Below are 24004 nucleotides of genomic sequence, written 5' to 3'. Positions count from 1 at the left end.
TATCTAAGACTAAGACCATCTAGCTGGTGGTTTTATTTAGATGATTCATGCATTCATCTTCATGCACCCTAAAAAGAAAAGGCAGTTTGACTTTCTGTGCTTTATTAAGAAATGAAGGGCCAAATCCACCAAGATACACCCAGGAAGGTGTATAAACCTCTAAAGGAGAATGTGAAATCTGAACAATTCCCAAGAATTTATTCTGTCTGGGGATGGATTAACCCAGATGAATCTGCTGAAAGACTTGGCACTGTCTCTGGGGCTCCTGGCTGCTGCTCCTTCCGGTGTCAAGGTCCATTTTTACTGGACATTTTGCTGGATCAGAAACACTTGGTGTTTTGTTTTTTGTTTTTTAGAAAGTTATCAAAACATTTAACTTATCAAGCGATTTGATTGGTGTGCTTCATAAATTATGCAAATAATGGAGTGTGGTCCCCCTAATTATTGGATTTGAGTCCATATAATCACATTACATGGCATCTTAGACTGCATGTTCCTTCAGACATATCCCCTCACGTAAGTATGAGAAGTTCTGCAAGGCAGAACTTAACTATAATCTGTTGATAGGTATTCACTTTAACACAATAAGTTAATATTACGAGTAGAGCCAGTTGGAAAATGGGCACATTCTATGGAAAATATTGACTTTTATGCAAAAAAACAAAAAAATCGGGTTGTGGGGGCTTGGGGTGAGTTGATTTTCTGACCAAAATATAAAAATAATTCTAGAACAGTGGACATTTTCTTCAAATTTTCATTTAATTAAAATCCCAATTTTAGTCAGGAAAAAAGTTTCAACTGAAAGTTTTAACCACCCCCAATTAGTAGCTATCAACTCTAATTACCTTTTATTCCTGTGCAAAGAACAGCCTGGAAAAAATAAATGAACAACTGGAAAAACTTGCTCTATGACCAACAGTGACACTATCAACAAAGTTCTTAATAGAAACACCTACATGCACTGCCTTGATTACTTGTCTGTAGAGGTCTTCCTCATGTGCTTCCCCTTCGAGGGCAGCCAGCTGTGCTCCTCACTAATAAAAATAACTTAACCTTGCCTCTTTGCTCCCAATCTGGCAATGGGCATCCCTTGGAGTTCCTGCAAAGCCATGGTTAAATCAATGGGGTTCCAGGTTAGTTGCTTCCACAACAAGGGGGACATTCCTCAACACTAAGAAATGAAAACCTCCTTTTAATTTGAACTGATGTAAATGGGGGGCGGGGGACTTAATATGAACAATAAAAAACAAGGATTAAATTTTCTGCCTATGTCCTTGGGTATTTAAATATAGTGTTGTTCAGACAGACAACATTCTCTCAGAAGGTAGGGATACCACGATACAAAGCTGGCCTTTGATATCTCACAGCATAGAAATAACAAAGCAAAGACATGGACAAAGATACATTAGGCCCTTGAGGTGTATTAATTAGTATCTTTACTTAAATGTATTCTGTCAGCATTTATATTTACTAGTTTCAATACATACATAAGATTTTGTGAAAGCATAGAGTGACATCCAAGGTCTTACCCCCTTATGAATGTGCCGTGTATTGTCTATATATTGTGTAGACTTGCCTGTATCTCTACTGGTCTCTCAGTAGGATCACTGCCAGTATTCTTTTAACTTTTTATAACAATAATAAAACCAATGCACGTCTGTAGGTGCCAGCTAATCACAAGTAGCATTGTGCAAATTAGAGCAGGGATGAAAGAAGAAGGGAAGTGGACATTGCCTGGGAGGGGAGATCAGCACCCAAGCTTCATTCCTACCTGAATGATTTCAAATATGTTCAGTTTATTTCTATGATTTTGTTATTCATGAGAGACAAAGAAGGAGGAGGAGGTGAGAGGAGAGCAAAGCAAACATAGCCCTTGCTGTATGGACAATGAATACAAAAAAGAAACCAAACCATAAAAATAAAGGTCTACGGGAGAAAAATGAAGAGGTGAAAAAATACTAGGCATTTAAATAGAAAAAACAAATTATGCTCTAGAGAATATTATGTACACACAAACACCAAACTAGGCGTTAGCTGTCTGCTTCAGAGCTGCTACTTTACCATCAAAGATAAATACTGTTTCATTAATCATTATATGGTCTAGTTAGGTAAGTTCAAGAATCTAGTGGGTGAGGATTCATTGCTTCCATATCTTACAGTCATCACAAGATTTCCCTACTTGTTCGTATCCATCTATCTATCTATCTATCTATTGTGATAGACCCAGGCCAGTTTGGTACAGCAGAATAGCAGAAGACAGATATGTCTCTCAGTAGGATCACTGCCAGTATTTCTTTAACTTTTATAACAATAATAAAACCAATGCACGTCTGTAGGTGCCAGCTAATCACAAGTAGCATTGTGCAAATTAGAGCAGGGATGAAAGAAGAAGGGAAGTGGACATTGCCTGGGAGGGGAGATCAGCACCCAAGCTTCATTCCTACCTGAATGATTTCAAATATGTTCAGTTTATTTCTATGATTTTGTTATTCATGAGAGACAAAGAAGGAGGAGGAGGTGAGAGAAGAGCAAAGCAAACATAGCCCTTGCTGTATGGACAATGAATACAAAAAAGAAACCAAACCATAAAAATAAAGGTCTACGGGAGAAAAATGAAGAGGTGAAAAAATACTAGGCATTTAAATAGAAAAAACAAATTATGCTCTAGAGAATATTATGTACACACAAACACCAAACTAGGCGTTAGCTGTCTGCTTCTGAGCTGCTACTTTACCATCAAAGATAAATACTGTTTCATTAATCATTATATGGTCTAGTTAGGTAAGTTCAAGAATCTAGTGGATGAGGATTCATTGCTTCCATATCTTACAGTCATCACAAGATTTCCCTACTTGTTCGTATCCATCTATCTATCTATCTATTGTGATAGACCCAGGCCAGTTTGGTACAGCAGAATAGCAGAAGACAGATATACTGGCCACTGGATTAACAGTTTTCTGTTCCCTGCCTGACCAGAGCAGAGGCTGCTCCAGGCTAATGAGAACACCTGACTCTAATTAACCTGCAAAGAGTCAGGTGAGGCCATTAAGTTAATGTGACCACCTGACTCTAATTAAGGCCCTGCTGATACTATAAAAAGGGCTCACTCCAGTCAGGCAGGAGAGAGCCAGGGAGCCAGAGGAGAGGAAGTGCGGCTGAAGGGCTGGTTAATGAAGACACCCCCAAACCATCGTTAAGGGAGCCTTAAGGTAAGCGTGAAGAAGGGAGAAGCAGGAGAGCTGTGGGGAAGTGGCACAGGGAAATGTAGCAACTCTGGCAGTGAAAGGTTGGCTGCCAACAGCTGCTCCCATTAGGGTCCCTGGGCCGGAACCCGGAGTAGAGGGCAGGCCCGGGTTCCCTCCAACCCACCACTACAGGAACATCTCCTGGGAGGGGAAGTCAGGCCCCTGTCAGGACAGGAGCCTAAACTGTTCTGAAATAAGCCCTAGGGACAACAGAGACTGTGGGAGTTCTCTCACCAACCTCCTTGCTGGCTTATGATGAAAAGGGCTCAGTAGACTGTAATCCTGGCCCTAGAGAGAGAAGGGCTACGTGGAGGGTCACAGTGAGCCACTGAGGCTAGCATAAACCGCCTAGAAGCGCAGGACCCACGGGAGCAAGGTCAGAGCTCTGCCACACTATCTAATCATCCAGCTTGTGCTATCTACAAAAAGTCATTTGGGCATGGATATGATAATATTCAAAGGATAATCAAATATAAAACTAGAATCCTCAGCTGGTGCAATTCATATGTACTCCATTGAATTCAGATCAGAATCTGGGCAGATCTTTAGCAATAAAGAGAACAAAACTGTATGAAATCATATTCAGTTAGTGGAAAACCAACTAACTGAAACACTAGCTAGCTGAAAATATATGTGGCTTTGAAGATGCAAATATCTGGAGATATTCTCCCGTTGGAGAGGAGGAGAGGAGAGATTTATTGGCCTCATGGAAGAGTCTAGGAACATTTCCCCCAGCTGCATAAAGCCCCAGGATGCACAGAGAAATCAGGGGCCATTTCTATTATTTTTGAATACTCCATGCAGAAACCTGCTCTTCAGCTCTCCTCTTTTACTGCAGTACCTATCCATCTGGATCAAAGGTACCATCAGATTGGGGTTTTGTTTCAGGGGAAGCCATGGCTGAAGAAACTGCTAGCAAGATGGTGCCTGCAAGAAGCATGTAGTCCAGGGACACATGGGTATTATTGGGCCAGGCAGTGAGGAGGCAAGAAATCTGCATGTGGAAACCTATTTCATTTGAAGAATCCTTCCTCCATTGGAGATTCATGGAGAAGAATCTATGGCTTCCTTTGGAGCTGCAGGGCAAATGCCTCTACACACCTGATAGAAGTCACAGTAATCTCTATAGTCCACAACCTGCAGGTTTTCCACTCCCCTATTGCTGCCCAGAGAAAAATGGTCAAATAGTTTTTTTTAATTGTGAAATATTATCTGAGCAGCTCTCTGTAACATGATGCTTGAGCCAGATGGACTCCAGCTCATTCCCTGTAGCTGTGCTGACTCTGCTCTGCTAAGATGAATAAAAAGTAGCTCCTAACATAAGCAGCCCTAACCAAATACTGCCAGAGATCTAATGGATAACAACTTGCTGCGTTCACATTTTTCTTACGATAGTCACATTATAAAGGTTTGTTCTCGTTCTAAATTAACTAGCAAGAATTTCATGTAAATTGTGAGTGCCATTGCCAAGTTGTTGTTGTTTAAACTGTTCAGCTTCACTCCTTAGGATGTGATCACAGAGAGCCAGTTCTCCCATTCTGCTCCACAGGAAAAGTTAGCTAAACTTTCAGTAGTTTATCATAAATATAACTGATGGGACAGATTCTAAGGGCTACTCCGGACCTTTTGTATCTCTCTGGAGATTGAAAGTAGGCCAAAAGCTGGCTTAATCAGTCTCCCGAGGAGTCTTTCTCTGTGGAGGGAACCCCCCTGTGATATACAGAGCGTGTCTAGAAGAAAAAAGGTTACTCTCTGATAATCTTAACTGCCTGAATGGCTATTTGGGCCATAGGCAACTCCAGGCTGCTCTAAGTAGTGCATGGAGCTAAACTGGTCTCTGGCCAGCCTCAGTGTTGGGTAATTACAAAAGAGATTTAAAGACACTTTTTCCACCACTCCAGTGCTGAGAGAAGCTTGGCCAGACCAAAAATCTGGCCACGTGTCTGGAACCATAATCACTGTAGTAGCCATATTTAAAGGCAGAGTTTTAGTTTTGCTACAATGGTACCATGTACAAGATCATTACAGAGCCTCTGGTGCTTAAATATTTTGTTCCAGAACTTCATTGCTTGCAGGACAAATTCCAGTCAGCTTCAATGGGCACCTTTCCCTCCAAAGACTGCTGGATAAGGCCCCTACTTCTGTACCAAGTGTTCATGAGTTGAAACTGCCAAATGTTTCTTATACTCATTGTAACATAGTTTTCTACTCCCAATGTTTTTTTTTATGAACCATAGTCACTTGTAGTTATTAAAGTGTCATTTTGGGCAATCGTTATTTCTTTATTCTCAGTTGATATTTAAAAAACCCCAAACAAACAAGTGAATAAACTGCAGTCATCAGGGCCAAAAGATAGCTAAGACAAAGCAATGTATTTTCCCCTCTAATTCTGTTTGTGAACAGAATGTAAATCAAGTTAGCTGGATAATTTGCTAAAATCCATGGATGCAATCATTCTGATGTTGTTCTAACAGAGAAAGAAAGTAGAAAATGTTAGAGAGAAAGACAATGTGCAATTATGTATGAATACTAACACCCTAAGGGACAAATTACCAACAATGACAGCAAAATACTGCAGACTTCTCTTTGTGCTGCTACATAATTGACTTATAGCTATACTCTGACTAAAAGAAAAAGCTTAGCTTGGGAGAAGAATTTTAAAAACTCAAATAGTACATTCACTGGAGGGTGTATATTCATTATTCTTCATATAGGTGACTTACTTCTACTAGATATTAATTTGGTATTTTTTTCATGAGACAATTTATTGTATGTCTTCCTGACTTTATGTAGGTTATAGTTTTCTAACCGGGTTTATTTAATTTACTTATTTGATGCATTCAACATAAACTCTAAAATAACCCCACCTGTGTTTAGGATTTATCTCTGTTCAGTAAAAGAAGAAAGAAAACTCTCCGTAGTGACTTGGAACTGCTAAACACCAAAGGGCTGATTCTGCCCATCAACTATGTACTTTGTAAAATCTTCTGTGCAGCATGTGAAAGCAGTAGCTGATGTTACACGATAAGCAGTGATGTGCAAACACCAATCTCAGGGCAGTATCAGGACCTTAATTTGAGTTTTGTTGTTAACCTCAAGGAAGATTAGAGACATGGTCAAGGTTGGTTGCTCAGAATTCAACCCACATTTTTGGTTATTGTTTGCAAAGTGAACGTGATTGGATCTGAATTTTTTTTTTCAAAATAAGTGCATCATCTACCTTGTTTTCTTTAAAACAACAAAACCGAGTGCCATTACTCATTAATAGCCCTATGATAACAAAGCATTATGCACAACCCAGCTCTCACAAGCAACCCTATAAATATACTGATATGCTTGTGATGGCTTTTCCAGATGAGGCATGAGGAAGGTACCCATCAATTAATGCCTCCTAACAGTACCTAAGAAAAAAGGAATCACCATGACAGAGATAACGTATCTTCCCTTGTAGGTCAATTTTGAAAAAATCCCCCACCGGGGGAATTTACAAGCGTCCAGTTGGAGTAGGGTACATATACCGGTAGTTACTACTGTCAATATTCATCTACGCATTTTCTATGCCAGCATTGATAATTCCTACAAAACATTCTAAAAGATAGAAGGAGAAATAACATAATTTATTTAATATCACATGAAAAATTCAAATCAGGTTCAATTTAAGAGGGGAGGATTTAAATTACCAAATCTGGAACTATATTATTTAATATCACCCTTAACATTTAAATCAGTAAATTACATGCTCAGTTTAACAAAGGGTGATGTAAATGGCTGAATCTGGAACTGTTCTACATAGTGCTTGGTCTGGCGCAACCGAATCCTTAGATTAATTGACTCTGCTCCTGCCTACACTGTATGCCAAGAGGATGTATTGTAATTTGCGTAAGCTACATTATTCTGTCCTTAGCACAAAATATCCAGTCAGGTCATGGTTCTGTTAGCAAGTTCTGCAGAACCAAGACATTTGATGGATACTCATGAAATATATAGAGCTAATACATAGATATCATGGATCCATTTTGAAAACTCCTAATGTTAGAACTGGAGTCATGCTACTAGTTGGAAAGCAGAGTTGGAAGCTAACACCAAACAGCTGGAAATGTGCTTGATGAATCTTTTGGTAGCCTGATGCAACACCATATTTTGAGAGCCTTAGAAAAGAGACAGCATCATCTTTTAAAATAATGCTAACAATCTAATGCATACCTCAAATTTAGCTTGGCAATCAGCATATTGTAGCCAGCTCTTAATAACATCAATGGCAAAACTAGGGCTAGAATGAGGCTCGATGTAATATGGCCATATAGGGAAGTCAGGCCCATACTCACTTCTGCATGACCACATTTAATTTTGCTACATCCTAAGCTTCTAACACTACACTTTTATTTTAAACTTTGTGTCCATTTCTTTTGTTCTATACACTGAAATAATGAGGTCTCAGCTTTCCAGTTCACAGCCATAAACTAACTAATTTAGTGTTTCAGGAAAGTTCAGTTCCAGTGACAGTAGAAAATACAATACAGAAAGATTATGGCTTGCTGGATGGTGCTGTTGGTTCCATTGTCATGAACCCTGTGCTACAATCATTTGTCCTACCAATCAAATCTGAACTAGATCCATACAGGGTTGCCACTAATAGGTTTCCATATCTGTTGCCACGCCTGGTGACAGGAATGAAGACAGATACGGATAGTTCTTAAGGTCTGAGGATGCTCGTCAGTCCTAGATTTCCCTGTGCTGAAAATTCCTGTGTTAACACCTTCCTGTTGGTAGGGTATTTTCCTTTCTTGTCCCAATAATTATGCCATGCCACAATGTAGCATTCCTTCATCCATACCAGTGATGCCTTCTTTTCAATTGACACATGATCCAAACATAGAGGGTAGAAAGGATCAGCAGCTATGCCTCAAGTCAGGCCTGAGGGAGTCAAAAGAGCTCTACCTGTGGTCTCAGCATCAAAATGCAGCCTAGAAACCATATTGGTAATTTGGTTGCACATCTACAATATGAGCTGCGGGAACACAGCATATACTGTCAATCACAATAAAAGTTATATAGTATGAGTGAACAATACCAGGGATCTGGTCTCATTTGTTGCCTCCTTGCCCCCATTGATTGAACTGCTAATGGGTCTAGGAGGGGTTTTGCGGAGAACAACTGAAGAACTTCCAGCAGCTATTGCTTGTGAAGACACTGAAGCTTTGTCATTTTTGCCTGCCTAGTTGATTCTAGCCAATACGCTCTTTTCCCCAGGCATGGAAAAAGACACAGTTTCTGATCCGATAATGGCTGAGACACACAGAATCTCAGAGTGGATTAGAGTCAGGGAGGGAGTTATATTGGTGATTGGTTCAGCACACGAGAAGTTCCTCTCTGACCTTTGCCCTTACTGAATTCAATGGCCTTCTTCATGACTTTGACCCTAAGCTACTATCAGGTAAGATTCTGTGGCCGCCTTCATGGCTAGGCAAGATTATTTGGCCATATTTGCCAATATATAGTATACACTTCTGTAGCATCTTCTATCCAAAAATCTGAAAGTGATTATACAAAGGTTAACAATTAACTAAGGCTTCACAACCTGTGAGATAAAGGAGTATACTATCCTCATTTTACATGTGGGGACAGAGGCTTAGAGAGGGCAAATGAGTTGGCCAAGGCCAAGGTGGAACCCCCAAAACAAAGGAAATTCACAAGTACTTAAACACCTCTGAAATTATGGTCTGGCTCCAACTCCCATGATAGTAAATGTGAAGTTTCCATCAGGTGCAATGCAAGTTGAAGAAAACCTTTCAATATTCTCAGCAGCTTGCTGTGACTAGAAGGGTTAGCTTTTAATTTCTCCAATGTAACACTTTTTCACGTTGTTTTCAGAGTGTGAGGATGATGTGTGTCAGTGACTTGGTTTTTTCTCCCCTTATTTTTCAGCTATATGAAAATTCACATGCCAGCTGGTTAAACTGGCAAATATTAGCTTAAACACCTGTGCTCCAGACACATATGTTAATACTACCACGTGCCGCACATGCCAGTTGCATTACTTAGGGTGGTTTGGGATATAGATTCATTATAGAAAGACACTGGTATCATTAAGATGCATGACATATATTTTTCTTCTCCCTGAACTCCTTTAATCTTCTTAGGTAATGATCAGGCCAGGTGTTTTCAGTGTACCTGTGAGAATATAGCATTTGAACTTCAGCCCACATCCAGATGTTTATACAGTATGGTTATGTGCAATTGTTTTATTGTCTGTGTTATTTATAGATTGAGTGGGCCAGCTGAGAATAAGATAGGATACATACACACAAATACCAAACAGTAGTTAGTTAAGTTGACCCCAAAGGTTAAGAAGTTGTTCCTAATATTTTGATGTCATTAGCAGAACCATTCTAACACTTCCTTTTTTTATGCTTTTAAAGGATATGTTTCAACATTCAGCCTGTAGCTTCAGAATATATAGATGGAGAATATTTGATTGTAGGGAATGTGTGTAAAGATTCTGGGGATTTATTGATCCTCCTGAGTGAAGAACAAAACCTATGCAAATGATTTATTGCTCAAGAATAAAGTTATTCAAAGGCTGTCCAATAGTTCTGTAAAATAGCACCAAGTCTTTCATTTTAGAAACATGGTTGGATCACATGCGCAGATTCCAGACTAATACAGCCGTACACCCTTATATCACGCAGTGGCCAATTCCCAGCAAATTCTGCAATATAGTGACTGTAATGGAAAGCAAAATGATCTCTAAATAATGGTTTAAGATGGTTACTTGATAAAGGGTACCACAATAATTATGATCAATGGAGCATGGATTCAATATATATTGCCCATTTAGATGCACCAGATTAGTTTAACAGCTTTCTTTAATGTTCTGAGTTTGGGGTGGGGGGGAGAGAGAGAGTGAGCACTGCAAATTGCAGTATGTTCTTCATTACTTCATATTTATCATTGCAGATGGGTGACATGCTGAAAGGAAAAATCAAACTTTAAAAGTTGTATGATCAATTGAGGACAAACAAAGCACCGAAGGAGCTTTTCTGGGGCTAACTTTCCTATGTTCTATCAGAATTCATATATACATATCCCAACAGACAAGTGGGAGGATTGTAGTATGTCCGCAAATAATATCTTTAAAGGTTTCTTGACATACTCATGTACAATAATAGTACAAGTTTGGATATTGTGTGCTATGGTCTGGCAGAGTGGTACTGAAAAATGGAGAGCTAGTTTAATACTATATGGTGATAAATATTTTCGCATCTTGTGCTTATGTAGCACTTTTCACCCCAAAGCATTTCATGAATACTTAGTTATTCTGTGAGGTATTATTTTGGCCATCTAGGTAAACTGAGGTACAAAGAAATGAAGTGGTTTGCATATGCAGCACAAAGAGCCAAATTCTAGGGCGTTAGTGGGTGCAACTTCACTGAAATAAATTAAGTTGTATCCATATGCTCCTGGCTAAATTTGACACATATAATTAGTTCCAGGGGTGGATTAGATGAGGACACATGTCATATTTTTCTAGGACAGAGACGGACACATCCTTCTAATTAATATTTATCAGAGAAGGTCATCTGTCATCTCACCCTCTTTGAGAAATACACAGTGGTGGGACTCAGGCTAAGTTGGAAGGTGTTCAGGATGTACCAAAGAGTTGAAAAGTCATTAGTTTCACTTCCCAGGAATAAAAGGGAAGTACAAGTTTCTGCAGTAAAGTTCAGTATTAACTTGCACAGCTGGTTAAAAAGTCACCTCTATGATGGCTCAGCTGAATAAAAAGTTTAATCTATAGTGATTCCTGCTGACATCAATGGAAGTTTTTCCACTGGCTCCAGTGGGAGCTGAGACTGGCCATTATAATAGTTTAATCATGTGCTTTTGGTCAGACAATATCCCCTTTTGGAGATTCTAACACCAGCTCTGTCACTCCTTGTGTTCTTGGGCAAGTCCCATAATGCAGTAGTGCCTCCGTTTTTCTATATGTAAAATGGGTGTACTAATATTTCCTACTTTACTAGAAGATTGTGAGAATTAATTAATGCTGTAAGACACAAAAATGTTCAGATGAAATTCATGATATAAGTATATTATTGCACTGTGAAAAGTCACAGATTTATTGGTAGGCTGTAAATGGGTTCAGTGAAGATGACCCATGTGCCCATTAGGTAAGTCAGTCCATTATGAATTTGCTTCTGATTTTCTATGAAAAATACTACTGAATATAACTTGTAATGATAACACTTAGCTCTTAAATAGCACTTCACAAAATAAGTATCATTATCACCATTTTACAGATTGGGGAAACTGAAGCACAGAGTGGTGAAGAGACATGCCCAGGGTCACACAGAAGATCAGTGTCAGAGCTGGGAACAGATGTCAGAAGAACAGACTAGAATTTAACGGAATAGAAGTCTCCTGATCCTCATTCTGAGGCCTAAGCACTGGACCATGCTGCTTCCCATTATAGAATGAAATAATTATTTGAGGTTTCAAATGAAGATAGGAAAAAACAATCAACAGTTAGTGACAAATTTTGTCTATGCACATAAGTCCCAGTGAAGTCAATGTGACTTACTCACACCGAGGGCAGAATTTGGCCCATAGTTTCAAAGACTCAAACCTGTTTTTGAGTAGTATAGTGAATGGGAGGGGAGTCAAATCTGTATAGCAATTTGTCAGTAAAAGCAAAATGCAAGGTTTTTTTTGGGGGGGGGGTTCCAAACAGTCTGAGAAAAAACAATTTCTGGGTTGAAACGTTGTTCCCCTAAAATGCCAAGTCTGGAGTGAATTTTTACAAAATGCTTTCTCCAGACATTGTACTGGGGCTTAGAATGGAAAGGCAGATGGACCCATCAGCTGTAGCATAGCTAGTGAACATCACTGCTGGAATACAATACAGTGATATGTACCGGAATTACATTCAGCTGAATGAGTCTTGACTGAATGGAAGCAATTCTGTAGGGTCATAAAATATGTCAACTAGTGTCCTGCAGGTCTACATGATTCTTAATGTAGATCAGTTCAAGAATCATGATTGAGAAGCAAAATGTTTGCTTTTCCAAGCTATTCTAACTGTTGGCAGTTGTATGAAACCTGCTCTTATTTCCATGGGAATGTAGTTAGCCTCAAGCATCCCAAAAAATAATATAAGGGTATTCACTTCAAAATAACTGACAAACTAAATAAATATTAAATGAAATACCTCCTTTAACTGTAATACTGCGTTCCTGCTCTGGTTAGTGAGAAATGACGATGATTCTTGAAATGATAGTAATGTATGATATACAAATATTTTGGGTGAAATATATAATCAGTTAATTGGTTTATTAAATTATAAAATCTTTGTTTGCTTGAAAGAGCAATAAAACTAACTAACTAAATGAACATTCGCCCCTTTGAAGACTTCTTACATTAATTATGTTTATGCATCACTTGCAGCAGTAATGTTAGACAAAGGGAGCTTTATCTTTATATGCCATAGCTACATTGTATTGTGGTACAAATGATGGCACCGACTTTGTGTCTACATAATTACTGAAATCTTATCCCTTTTGTGTTTGCACATCATTTTCCGTTTTTTGGAATAGTTAAACTCCATTTTACTTTTTAATAACATTTTAGAAATCATTCTGATTCAGGTAAACAGAATTTGATTGCTTTGATGGATTGAAAATGGTTAGCTCAGCCAGAGCTTATTTGATTTGTTTCTTCAGGGATTACAAAGAATAGGATTTTATCTCCGAACTGACAAAAGAGGCAATCTCTGCATTTTTGCCTATGAAATGGCAGATCCACTAAGCCATAGTTCCTTCACATAGGAAATGTATTAGTCATGGGGTTGCTTTTTATTCATTTTCAAAGTTTTTATTCTATATTGTATACGGTGTCAAGCTTCTTTGCTCTTACAAATTAATCTGGAAAAAAATACACTCAAATACAGTTTGGGGAGAGTCAGTGGCCCAGTAGATTTAAGAACGATATTTAAAACAAACAAGCTCTTTTCTTGCTAGTACTGTAATGGACGTCTTAGGCAAATGCTCTTCAACTAATGCAATAGATTTAAAAACTTCAAGTACCTAACTCCTGATTACTTGCTAAAGTTGACCCTGAGCATTCTCATGTGGGTTTCCTGAGAGCTACAATCCATGACCCCACCAGATTTATATGGTTTTCCTGGTACCACTCTTCATTTTATCCTATGTGACATGACATTTGTAAAGCAGACAGAGTCAAGAAAATGTCAACATACAGTATAGAGATGATACAAGACACCTTTAATAATTTGTTTGCAAATGTTCTTACACCATCCAGCATGTTCATTGAGTCCGCTTCAGAGATGCTGCCCATCACCTGGGATCTTATCCTTGTTCTCTTTATTTCAGCAGGCTACTAGATTATACTACATCGCTCAGCAAAGCAATGAATAATTCTCCAGTGTTTTTGATTTAATAGCTTGTAGCTTCTCCTGGACCCCCGCAGAAAACAAAAGGGGGAAAACAGAACAATAAAACAATAATTGGTTGTGGGTTTGTAGTACTACATATAAACAGCCACAAAAATGTATTTCCTTCTCGCAAATTTCCAGTATTATCTCCATTTCTATTTGGTCCATCCTGATAGAGAAAGAAGTTTCAGCCCTGATCCCACAAACATTTATGCACACGCTATCAAAGTCAGTGGGGTCACTCAGGTGCTTAAAGATAAGCCTGTGAGTAAATGATTTCAGGATCAGGGCCCAAATCATTACAAAATCAAGAACAGAATTCTGGCCTCATATGCTGAAATCATGAGAAAACATCTGGATTTCTTGTGTGCACCACAAGCTCAATTTGGTACAGTAGATGCTCTCTTGACAAAAGAGGTCTAAGATTAAAATAACAGGGATGTTTTAAATTAAGACTGAGGTGCACTGGCACAGTCCAGGTGGAAAATTGAGAGTGACAGCTTATGTAAAACTGATCCCCTGTCATCCCTGCTGGATATCAGATCTTGGGTTTGCTATGTAAGAGTCAATGTCCGCTTTGTGTGTTCTCTAAAAACTGTGGGCCAGTACATCAAATAGCGTAGATCAATGTTTCTCCATTTATGTCAAGAGATATAGATTGATTTACCCCAAGTGTTGATCTGGCCCAATGTAGTGAAAAGTAACAGCATTCAACAATTTCATTCAGTATAACAATGAAACAAATTAAACGGTATTTAAAAAAAAGATTTAAAAAAAAGTTAAACTAGTAGAACCTCTGTTGCCTGAATTTCACTTATGAGATGAGAAACAGTTGTGACCTGCTCCTGTCCTTCCCCTGGGATACAATGGAGCTGTCTAGCTTCCCCGATATCACTTGAGCATGGGGAAGCCTACTGATATTGGGTCCCCAAGTTAAAAAGCATTAAGGGAGTTTGATTTTCAAAACTTGCTGGATACCTACCCTCTGAACATCAGGCCCTTTTATCATGTGTCCTATGTTCGATAGTCTCAGTTCTTTGTGGACAATTACCACTACCACAGTATCAATGAGCACCCATTTCAGTAGTGTCAGGGGAGACGCTAGAGGTTAATGGTAATAGAAATTGCATGACCAGCTCACCACTTCGGATCAGCCTTGAGGCACATTGCAAGGACTATATGGAGAAGCTTGTTCTGCCATTGCCAATTCTAGGCCTGTCTTCCCCCAAAATAGCATGTGAGTCTGCTACTGTGCTGTCAGGCCATCTCCATTCATCAATAATAAAGTGTACTTTAAATGATATCTTACCCTTTACAGAGCACCATCCTCACACACTGTGCTTTAGAATAGGTGGACTGTACCAAACAAACAAGTTCCTGCTCCAAAGCACTTTTAATCTAATGGTATGATTTAGTACAATACCAACCACAGCAGAGACAGAATGGTTATGGCCATTTATGGCTACGTGCGTGGAGGCCCATTGCAAATGAGGGTGTCTGCTTCTCTTCCTTCCTTGATCTTTGTCTTCCTGTTCTCTCTCACTCTCCACCTCACTTCCCTGTGGCCATGCACTTGATAATAAGCCCCGTTCCCCTGTCTCAGAGAGAGGGTTGCAAGCTCTCCTTGTTCATTTGAAATTCCCATTAGGCCTGCTGTCTACACTAAGCTACTTGTGCATACAAAATAACTTCTTCAATATAAGAGCCACAGCTGAGCATAAAGTTTCATGTGTTTCACAAGCTTTGTTCATGGATTATTTAAAATCATGGATTTTTATTTAAAACCATACAGAAAACGTGTCTCTCTATAGGTTTATTTTTGGTAGGCCTCTATTGATTACAGAACATCTTTTTGAATGTATTTTGCTTTTCTAATTAGGGAGCATCTTGTTGAATTATGGGATTCTAACGGCAGAGAAAACTCAACTGAGGAAACTTCCACTAACCATAATCCATTTACACCCCATATTCCTGTTGGTCAGAATGTGGTAGACGTCCTTCTTAAACTCAAAGAAGTCACAGTGACCCGCTCTTGGCTAAACTCTGTCCGAATATTTTTGAGATCGGGTATCACAACATCGGATTAGAAACAGATGTGTTGAACCAGGCTTTCGAGGAACTCTAGAGATCACAACTGTAGCAGTGGTGCTACTAGCCGCCCTTCTGACACACACATTTCCCTAAATGCTGGAGATCTGGAGTGCTTTTGTGGAAGAAGTGAACTTTGAACTGTAGCAGCTGAATCTGCATGACAACATTCCATTCACACAGAAGGCTATGCCATGAAAGAGTTAACGTTTTTCAACAGTACCAGGCTTGATCATGCAGTTTTCACTGTTTTACAAGGCCAGGTGAGCTCATTCATGAACATCAGTACGTTCATTGGCAGTGCCCCTGAACTCCCCCTGCTTAAACCTGAGATTTGAGTTGCATACCTCTTCGGCTTAATCCTGTATTTAATTAAGTGAAGGTCAGGATTGGGGTCAACTAGGCTAGTGAACTTAATCCAAGACCCACAGGTTATACAATAGCTGCTTTGGGGAAGTATAATTGTAGATAGGAATCAAGAGAAGAAAAGACAATATAATTGAACAAGTTATATGATAAAAGTTGGGCGGGGGGAGGGGAAATCAGGACTGACTTAGCCTGGATGTATTTTACAAAACTAGCCACTAGATAGCAGAATGGGCATGAGCGTCTCAGTTGCTTTGTTGGCCCAGAAGAAAGATAAACAATGCCTCAATAGAGGAGAATACAATGTGTATGACTGTGTTCAGCTGGTACAAATGTTCCACAGTAGACAGAGGTTTTTCAGCTGCTATTCAATATGTTGTTTCCTCTTGGTCTTATCGCAGTCTGAGCGTTTTTTCCTCCAGCCGGGTGAAAGAGTAGCTTTTTTTTCTAACTGCATCAAACCCTGACTTTGGTCATGAAGAAATATTTCTTAATGAAGAAGGAGGTTGTCAACTCACTTCAGGGGAGTGCCTGGCCAAATAACCTAGCAAAATAAGCCCAATGCTTCCCAATCAGAACGCACATTGCACTGACAGCAGGATGCTTGCGTTAATAGCAGGAGTGTTATTTGCCACCTTGTAAGTGATCCCAAGTTTTAACTGAAAACTTTCTGATATATGGTTCATGGCATGTGATTTCTGACTGAGAAATATTCAAGCTTCCATTCTGACTTGCTGCTCCTGCACCCCCTTCCCAGCATCCCTTCACTGGAGCCGCACTACCAAGGACACCCTTGACCCTGGCTACTAGTTGTGTCCTCTATCAAAGGAGATTCCACACAGTAATTTATTGCAGCTTCGTTACTGATGGCTAATATACTGCTCATGGATCAATGTTTGTCTATGACTCTGATAGCCCAACATCCTGAAAAGTCTATTTGGCCACAGGCAGCATCCTTACTATCTATCATAGGCTCATCTTATTAGACAATAAAAATTGATGCCCAAAAAGCTTTCACTCGACATTTCAGGGCTATCTAACAGCTTACTGATCATTAGATAATGATATGCCTCTTTCGAAGGGCTAATGTGGTTGTCTTAAGATGTCCACTCTCTTGTCCACCAGATCCAGAAAACCAGCCACTTCTACTTTTGAATTTGACCCAGAACCAAAACTCTTAAGAGCAAGTTCCCCCCAAATTTTGAGTAGGGAAGGATTTGCCTTGAAGCTGATCTCTGGGTGTATATATAGGTACTAGTCAAAATTATAACAACTCCAAAAGAATGGATTAGTCTATGGCCCTGATCCTGCAAAAATGTACTCACTTGAATAACTTCATGCATGTGAGTAGTCTCATTCAGTTAAAAGGGACTTGCATAACTGCTTGTAGGGAGACTAAATTATAAATGCCTTCTTTAGAGACTGAGAATTTTTTGTGTATTGACCAGATAGACCTGTACAGTCTAGCATGTCGGTTTGTGCACTGGGCCTGTATACTCAGTAAGGGACTTGGGCACCTTCTACAATTCATTAGGACTTGAGGGCACTCAGCACATTGAAGAAAGTCCTCAGAACATTGCAATATTGAGCTGCACTTGGCATGCTAAAAATCCTTTTAAACTCATATGCTTCTGAAAGTCTTGAACTTGATTTTTTTAAAAACATTCCAAAATACCAACAGTAATTGATCCACATTACAGATTAAAATTGCCTGCAATTTTTTTTATTAAACTATATAACAGAGCTGTATTTCAGTAGCAGAGGGAAAAATATTAAACAAGGATACTCTTTCTAACTCTCAACCCCAAGGGGAAAAATGGATTTTTCAAAAAAAAAATGTTTTTAAATAATTAACTTCTGGGCTGCGATATTTTCATCCCGCTGTGAATTTCTGATGACAGTGTTCCTGCTAAACTGCTGAAAATATGGTTTTGTAATGGAAGGGCTGACAGAACTTTAAATACAATGGTGCAAACAGTATTACTACAGATATTAAATATATAATATTAAATAAAAAAATAAAACCCTACCTGCTGGATTTAACCCAGGGAAGTACGCAGCTTCACCACCCTATTCTTTACCACTGCATTTGATGATAACAGATAAATGAAAAATCTCTTCTCCTGTTTACACTATATACAATTATTATTGATTTATCATTTACGGTGTGGCCTAGTGGCTAAGGCCACTGGGTGAGACTGAGGATACTGGGGTTCAGTTCTCAACTCTGCTGCTGTTTTTCTGGTCAAGTCACTTCCCTCCCTGTGCCTTCGTTTCCCCATATTTAAGATAGGAATGATTCTGACCTTCTTTGTAAAGTGCTGGGAGATCTATGGATGAAAAGAGCTGTATAAGAGCGAGGTATCATTATTATTATGTACAACCAGTGTGCTAGTATGCATATGAGGAGAATGTCACCGTGCCAGTAGGCAGAAGAACTATACACTAATTAAGTCTCACTTCAGCCGTCACAATGGGTCTTACATACAATATTGCCAAACCCAAGTGTTCAAAACTCAGGACTCAGACCCCTCTACAACACTGAGATTGACTCAAAAATGGAGAGATTAAAAAAAATTCACTGAGGTGTTTGAACCTTTATGGGTGCACATGAATCAAGTTTACAAATTTTTTTGCCACTGTCATGAGGGCTGGAAACTTACTTTGTTTTTTAAATGAAAGCGGCGATTCTCACATTCACATGACTCCAAGAGATGGGGCTTTAAGAAACATCTTTAAGAAAAGAAATGTCATGAGGCTCAATTCATGAGAGTTGGCAACATTGTAAAGCAGGCCACAAGTTGTGCATAGGTCTTGTGCTTGCATTCTGCATAGGGTGTGAATTTCACCCACAGTACATCTAACAGAACGCATTCTCCTCTTACACTCCCACAAGTTCCACTCCAGTGGAGCTATTCTTGTTTACACTGTTGTAAGTGAGCTCAGAGTCAAGCTCTCAGACCTTAATCCATACCGTTTAAAACAGACCACGCAGTTCAGAGATCAGTGGACTTATTCCAAGTTTACACTGGAGCAGATATTTGGCCTATAATACACTGGTTGACCAGATGAAAGCCCAGGGTCAAAATGTTGTAAGTATTTTGTTTAATATCTACATCTTTAGATATTCTATTCAGTCATCTCTGTCTTGAATTGCTTCATGGAGTAAGAAGAAATTAAATAAAGAAAAGATCACTATTCTGGACACAAGAGAAGATAGACTGTTCCAGGCTTCCTGGGCAGTATGGTGAAAGCAGGGGCGGCTCCAGGCACCAGCACGCCAAGCGTGTGCTTGGGGCAGCAAGCTGCAGGGGGTGCTCTGCCGGTTGCCGTGATGGCAGCAGACAGGTTGCCTTCAGTGCCATGCCTGTGGAGGGTCCGCTGGTCCCACGGCTTCAGCGGACCTCCCGCAGGCATGCCGCCGAATCTGTGGGACCAGGGACCTCCCGCAGGCAAGCCGCCAAGGGCAGCCTGCCTGCCGTGCTTGGGGCAGCAAAATACCTAGAGCCGCCCCTGGGTGAAAGGCACAAAGACAAGAGCAGGAGAAAGATCCAATGGGAAACACAGCTATCATCATAGGCAGACTTCTGGACCCCTATCAAATCTGTTCTTCAAAATCTGTATTGATGATCCTCCCATTGTTGCTTTCAGGAAAACCAGCGTGGGTGGAGGAACAAATGCTAGGTTGAGTGTCAGGAGGGCCTGAGCTCCATGGGTCTGACACTGGGTCACTGAGATGTTGAGGAAGTCACTTCATCTTTGTTTCTCAGTTTTCCCAGCTGTAAAATGAAGGTATTAATATTGGCCCATCTACCTCACAGAAATAAAGTGAAGATTAATTAAGTAATGTCTGCAGAGTGCTTTTGAACATAAAATGTATTATCAGGAGTTTACACCAGTGCCCAAAATTCTGATAGCTAAGAATTTTGTCTTAAATTGGCCTAAATTTTTCTTCTGTAGCTTTTGGCCATTGCTCCTGCTATCAATATCTGAATTTTTAGCTTCAAAGCTTTGCTGAAATTAACGATAAATCCATATAATTCTTAGTGTGAGGGATTAACATAAAATGCAACCAATCAAAAAAGACCTCAATGTGATCTTGACAACAGGGGAGATTTTACTACATTGAGGTTCAAAATCAGATTGGTAACTCTTGCATAATAATGGGGATATAGTGACAAATTTGAAAGTACATCAGTTATTTCAAAATGTTTGTTAATGCCAGGAGAAAGGGACATTTGACAATTATTATTCAGCTCCAACCTAATGTAGAATAGACCCAAAACTCCATTAGTGATCAGCACACTAAACTTTCACTAACATCAGCGCAAGTTCCTTGCATCCCATCCTTGGGAATATTTACAAAAAGATCTGACATATCACTAGAAATATATCAAAGGGGAGAATCTTGATTTGATGGGTGATGGGCTCTATGGATTAATAGGATTTTTCCATCTTTAATTCCCATGGTCAGAACCTGAAACAGCCCTGGGTCACCATAAGGGTCATAGAAGCCCTTGTTGCTTGATGTGTTGGCTCCACATTGGCCTGATTGGCACTAGAATGGTTGGGCACACTGCAGATGAGTGGAGGAGGAGCGCTGGGCCCAACCAGCAGAAATGCAGTTTGGTGGTATGGAGTGACCCTATGGGGGCAGGGTGGGTAAGAGTTAGGAAGCTTCTGCAATTGAGTTCTCTGTCCCCACAAACCTCTTTCTGCAGACCCTGCCTGACCCTGCTTTGGGCTGTAGCAACCATTTTAGGGGCTGGGAGTAAGTAGAGCAAGTCTCTAAGGCCTGGTCTACACTGGGGGGGTGTGTCGAACTAAGGTACGCAAGTTTAGCTACGCGAATAGCGTAGCTGAACTCGAACTACCTTAGTTCGAACTACTCACCCGTCCAGACGCCGTGGGATCGAAGTCCGCGGCTCCCCCGTCAACTCCGCCACCGCCGTTCGCGGTGGTGGAGTTCCGGAGTCGACGGGAGCGCGTTCAGAGTTCGATATATCGCGTCTAGATGAGAAGCGATATATCGAACTCCGAGAAGTCGAACGCTACCCGCCGACCCGGGCGGGTAGTATAGACGTAGCCTTAGACTTTTACATTTTGGGAAGAGTTGTGGGAGAGTCACCTGTAGGAGGAGCCCTCTCTTCCTGGTCCCAGCTGCTGTGGGAAATCTTTGTCATGATGAGCCTGCAGTCCCCCAGCTCATGGATCCATTTACAAAAAATCAACGGGGAACTCTACTGTTGGGCCTTTTAATTCTCTCCAGCTACCCAACCCATTCTAGAATCCATAGTTGTCCCTTACCCAGGGACACTCCATCCTCCTGCACATATCTTAGGGGATTGCTATCTTCCCTGGTGGCATCCCCCACAGCTCCAGCTGCCATATATAAAAGTTGAGGGTGCAGTCAGACAGACTACCCATCGAGATGAGACAGAGCCAGGCAGCCACATGGGAGCTATACGGTTGCACCAAGGAGCAGTTGGTGTGGAGCACAGGAACGCCGGAGAGCTCTGATCATGCTCCATCATGTGAAGGCAGCAAGGCCAGGATTTGTTTCCATTACAGTTACACTCAGTTGCGGTTACATTGATTTTAATGGAGATGGATGGAGGGCAGAAGGTTGGCCAATGGTTCCATGGTTCTGCAAGTTACAGTAGCATCAAGCATAAGTCTCCTTTCAAAGAACAGGAATACAAAACCAGTGTTTGGAAAGGGAGCCTGCCGACCAATAAGCAATGGCTGATTAAAGAAATAAATAAGTTAATTTGCCATACTAGACTCATTCCTCTAGGAGAAATGCAGGTTTAACATTGTCCACATGTGCCAGCTTACATGCAGTGCAAGACTGTTGGTGACAGAAAGCATCGTTAGCCTAAAGGAAAGAAACATAAGGAACAAATAAAACTGGCCTGGCTATGTAATTAGAGGAACTAACCAGTGAATCAGTGTTGTAACCAGTTTAATTATGACTATGATTAAATAAGCAATTAGTTCATATCCTGTCCCGGATGAACAAAATTAATTTCCTGAACTATCACCATCTACCAAGAGGATTTATTTTTAGACTACTGTAAGTCATGTGATGTTGGGATGTTTTCATGTGTGTTTTTCTAGTTCTAAAAGGACATAGATTGCCGTGCTTTTAGACCTCTTGACTATTTTGAGGAACAACATCACATGCATGTTAAAAAGCAGATGCTCTGAAACAACCTGCAAACAGTGCAGGATCCCTTTACCTAATGGTTTATTTACCATTGACTCACTAAAGAGCTCTGTAGTTATTTACAAATATCAGCTGCTCTTTCTGTCACCTGTATTTCATAAATCTATTCTTACAGCTGCCAACGCAGCTCTCCCCAAGTTTGTTTCTTCTGTCAAGTTTTTGATCCTAGGAAGTGACCCAAAATATAAGGACAGCAAAGCTAGTTGACCTCAGCACAAGCCAAGTGCATCTCAGTCACAGGCAGGTGGCACTCACTAGCATCTGCCAAGGCTCCTGGAGTATCTAAATGAGGTCATTGAAGGGTCAAGGCTCTTGGGGAAAAAATGCTTTGGAACTAGAGATGGGACAAGTCAATTACAAGAAATGAGCTGCAGATTATCTGCTGAAAAATCGAAAGGATTTTTAGCAGGTTGATTTACTAAATGGCCTGCATGTCTCCTGCTACCACCTACTGAGTGAATGACTTGTGCATTACAATAATACTTTGAATGTACATTCCGTCTTTCCTCCACATAGCCCAAGGGAATTTATAAACATTAAGGCCATAGTGTCTAGTGATTTTGGGTGCCCAACTTCAGACACCTTAATGAGACCTGATTTTCAGAAACTGCTGAGATCCACTCTCTGAAAATCAGGTCCATTTAAGATGCCTCAAGTTAGATACCCAAAATTCTTAGTCAGTTTTGAAAATCAGTGGCTGGTGCCAGCTGCTTCAGCGGGAATGATCAGAACAGGGCAATTATCGAGTGATGCATCCCCTGTCATCCAGTCCCAGCTTGCGGTAATCACTTCTGTATGTTAAGTAAATTTTATTCGGCCCACTTCTCAGGTGGGTGAAACTGCAGTACAAAGAAGTTATAGGCGGGATTTTCAAAAGAACTTACATGACTTCGAGGCACAAGTCCTGTTAATTTTCGCTTTTGACTTTCAATGGGATTTATGGGAGAAATTTTCCAAAAAAGCCTAGGGGATTAAGAGAGCAAAACCCTCTTCTCATGCTTCCTAACCCCTTCTGAAAATCAAGGTCCCACAGCAAGTCATTAAAGGACCCAAGAATCCCCATTCTTTGTCCTCTTCTCTAACCATCAGCCCAAAGTTCTATCATTCCCATTTTAAGAAGCTATCATGGTGTATAAGGAATAATTATGTCAGAAATAGTTGTTACATAATATTTAAACATGGTATCATGTTTGCTATAATTATTACTGACTGCTGAGATAACCTTTATTCTGCCTCCATACACAACCCCATAGTCATTTATTTACAGGGTTTTTTAAAAATAAAACATCATTTTATGAGTCAGAATTTTGTAGCATGCAGTTAGCACCTTGAAATAAGAGCCACATAAGATTCTGATCTGTTGCTATCCTACCAGTAGAATCCATTGAAACTCAAATAGACGAGGGTGAGATTTTCTTTGCATTAGATAGAAGGAGAAATTCACTGCTGAGCTGAGGATCAGCATAGGTGCCATGTATCCCTTAAATCTCATTTAGGCCCTGACTTAGCATAGAGCATAGTGGGACTTAGCATAGAGCCTTGTGCTTGACTCTCTGATGGGGTGAATTTTACTCACAGTTAAGAACGGGCACAGTGTTGCAGATTGTAATTGATACTCATGCAACT

General features: G+C 40.1%; 1 long non-coding RNA gene across 2 annotated transcripts in view; it reads right to left on the bottom strand.

Annotated features, from left to right (window-relative positions):
• Positions 1–13680: 13680 nt before the first annotated feature.
• Positions 13681–24004, bottom strand: part of LOC120369031 — a 46724-nt gene continuing 36400 nt past the window's right edge. For both annotated transcript variants that reach the window (XR_005582900.1, XR_005582901.1), the window contains exon 4: positions 13681–13716. This is a non-coding gene — a long non-coding RNA (uncharacterized LOC120369031). The remainder of the gene's footprint in view (positions 13717–24004) is intronic.

The sequence above is a fragment of the Mauremys reevesii genome, linkage group 7, assembly GCF_016161935.1.
Source record: "Mauremys reevesii isolate NIE-2019 linkage group 7, ASM1616193v1, whole genome shotgun sequence".
Classification (NCBI taxonomy): Eukaryota; Metazoa; Chordata; order Testudines; family Geoemydidae; genus Mauremys; species Mauremys reevesii.
This window is presented reverse-complemented; position numbering and strand designations above follow the sequence as displayed.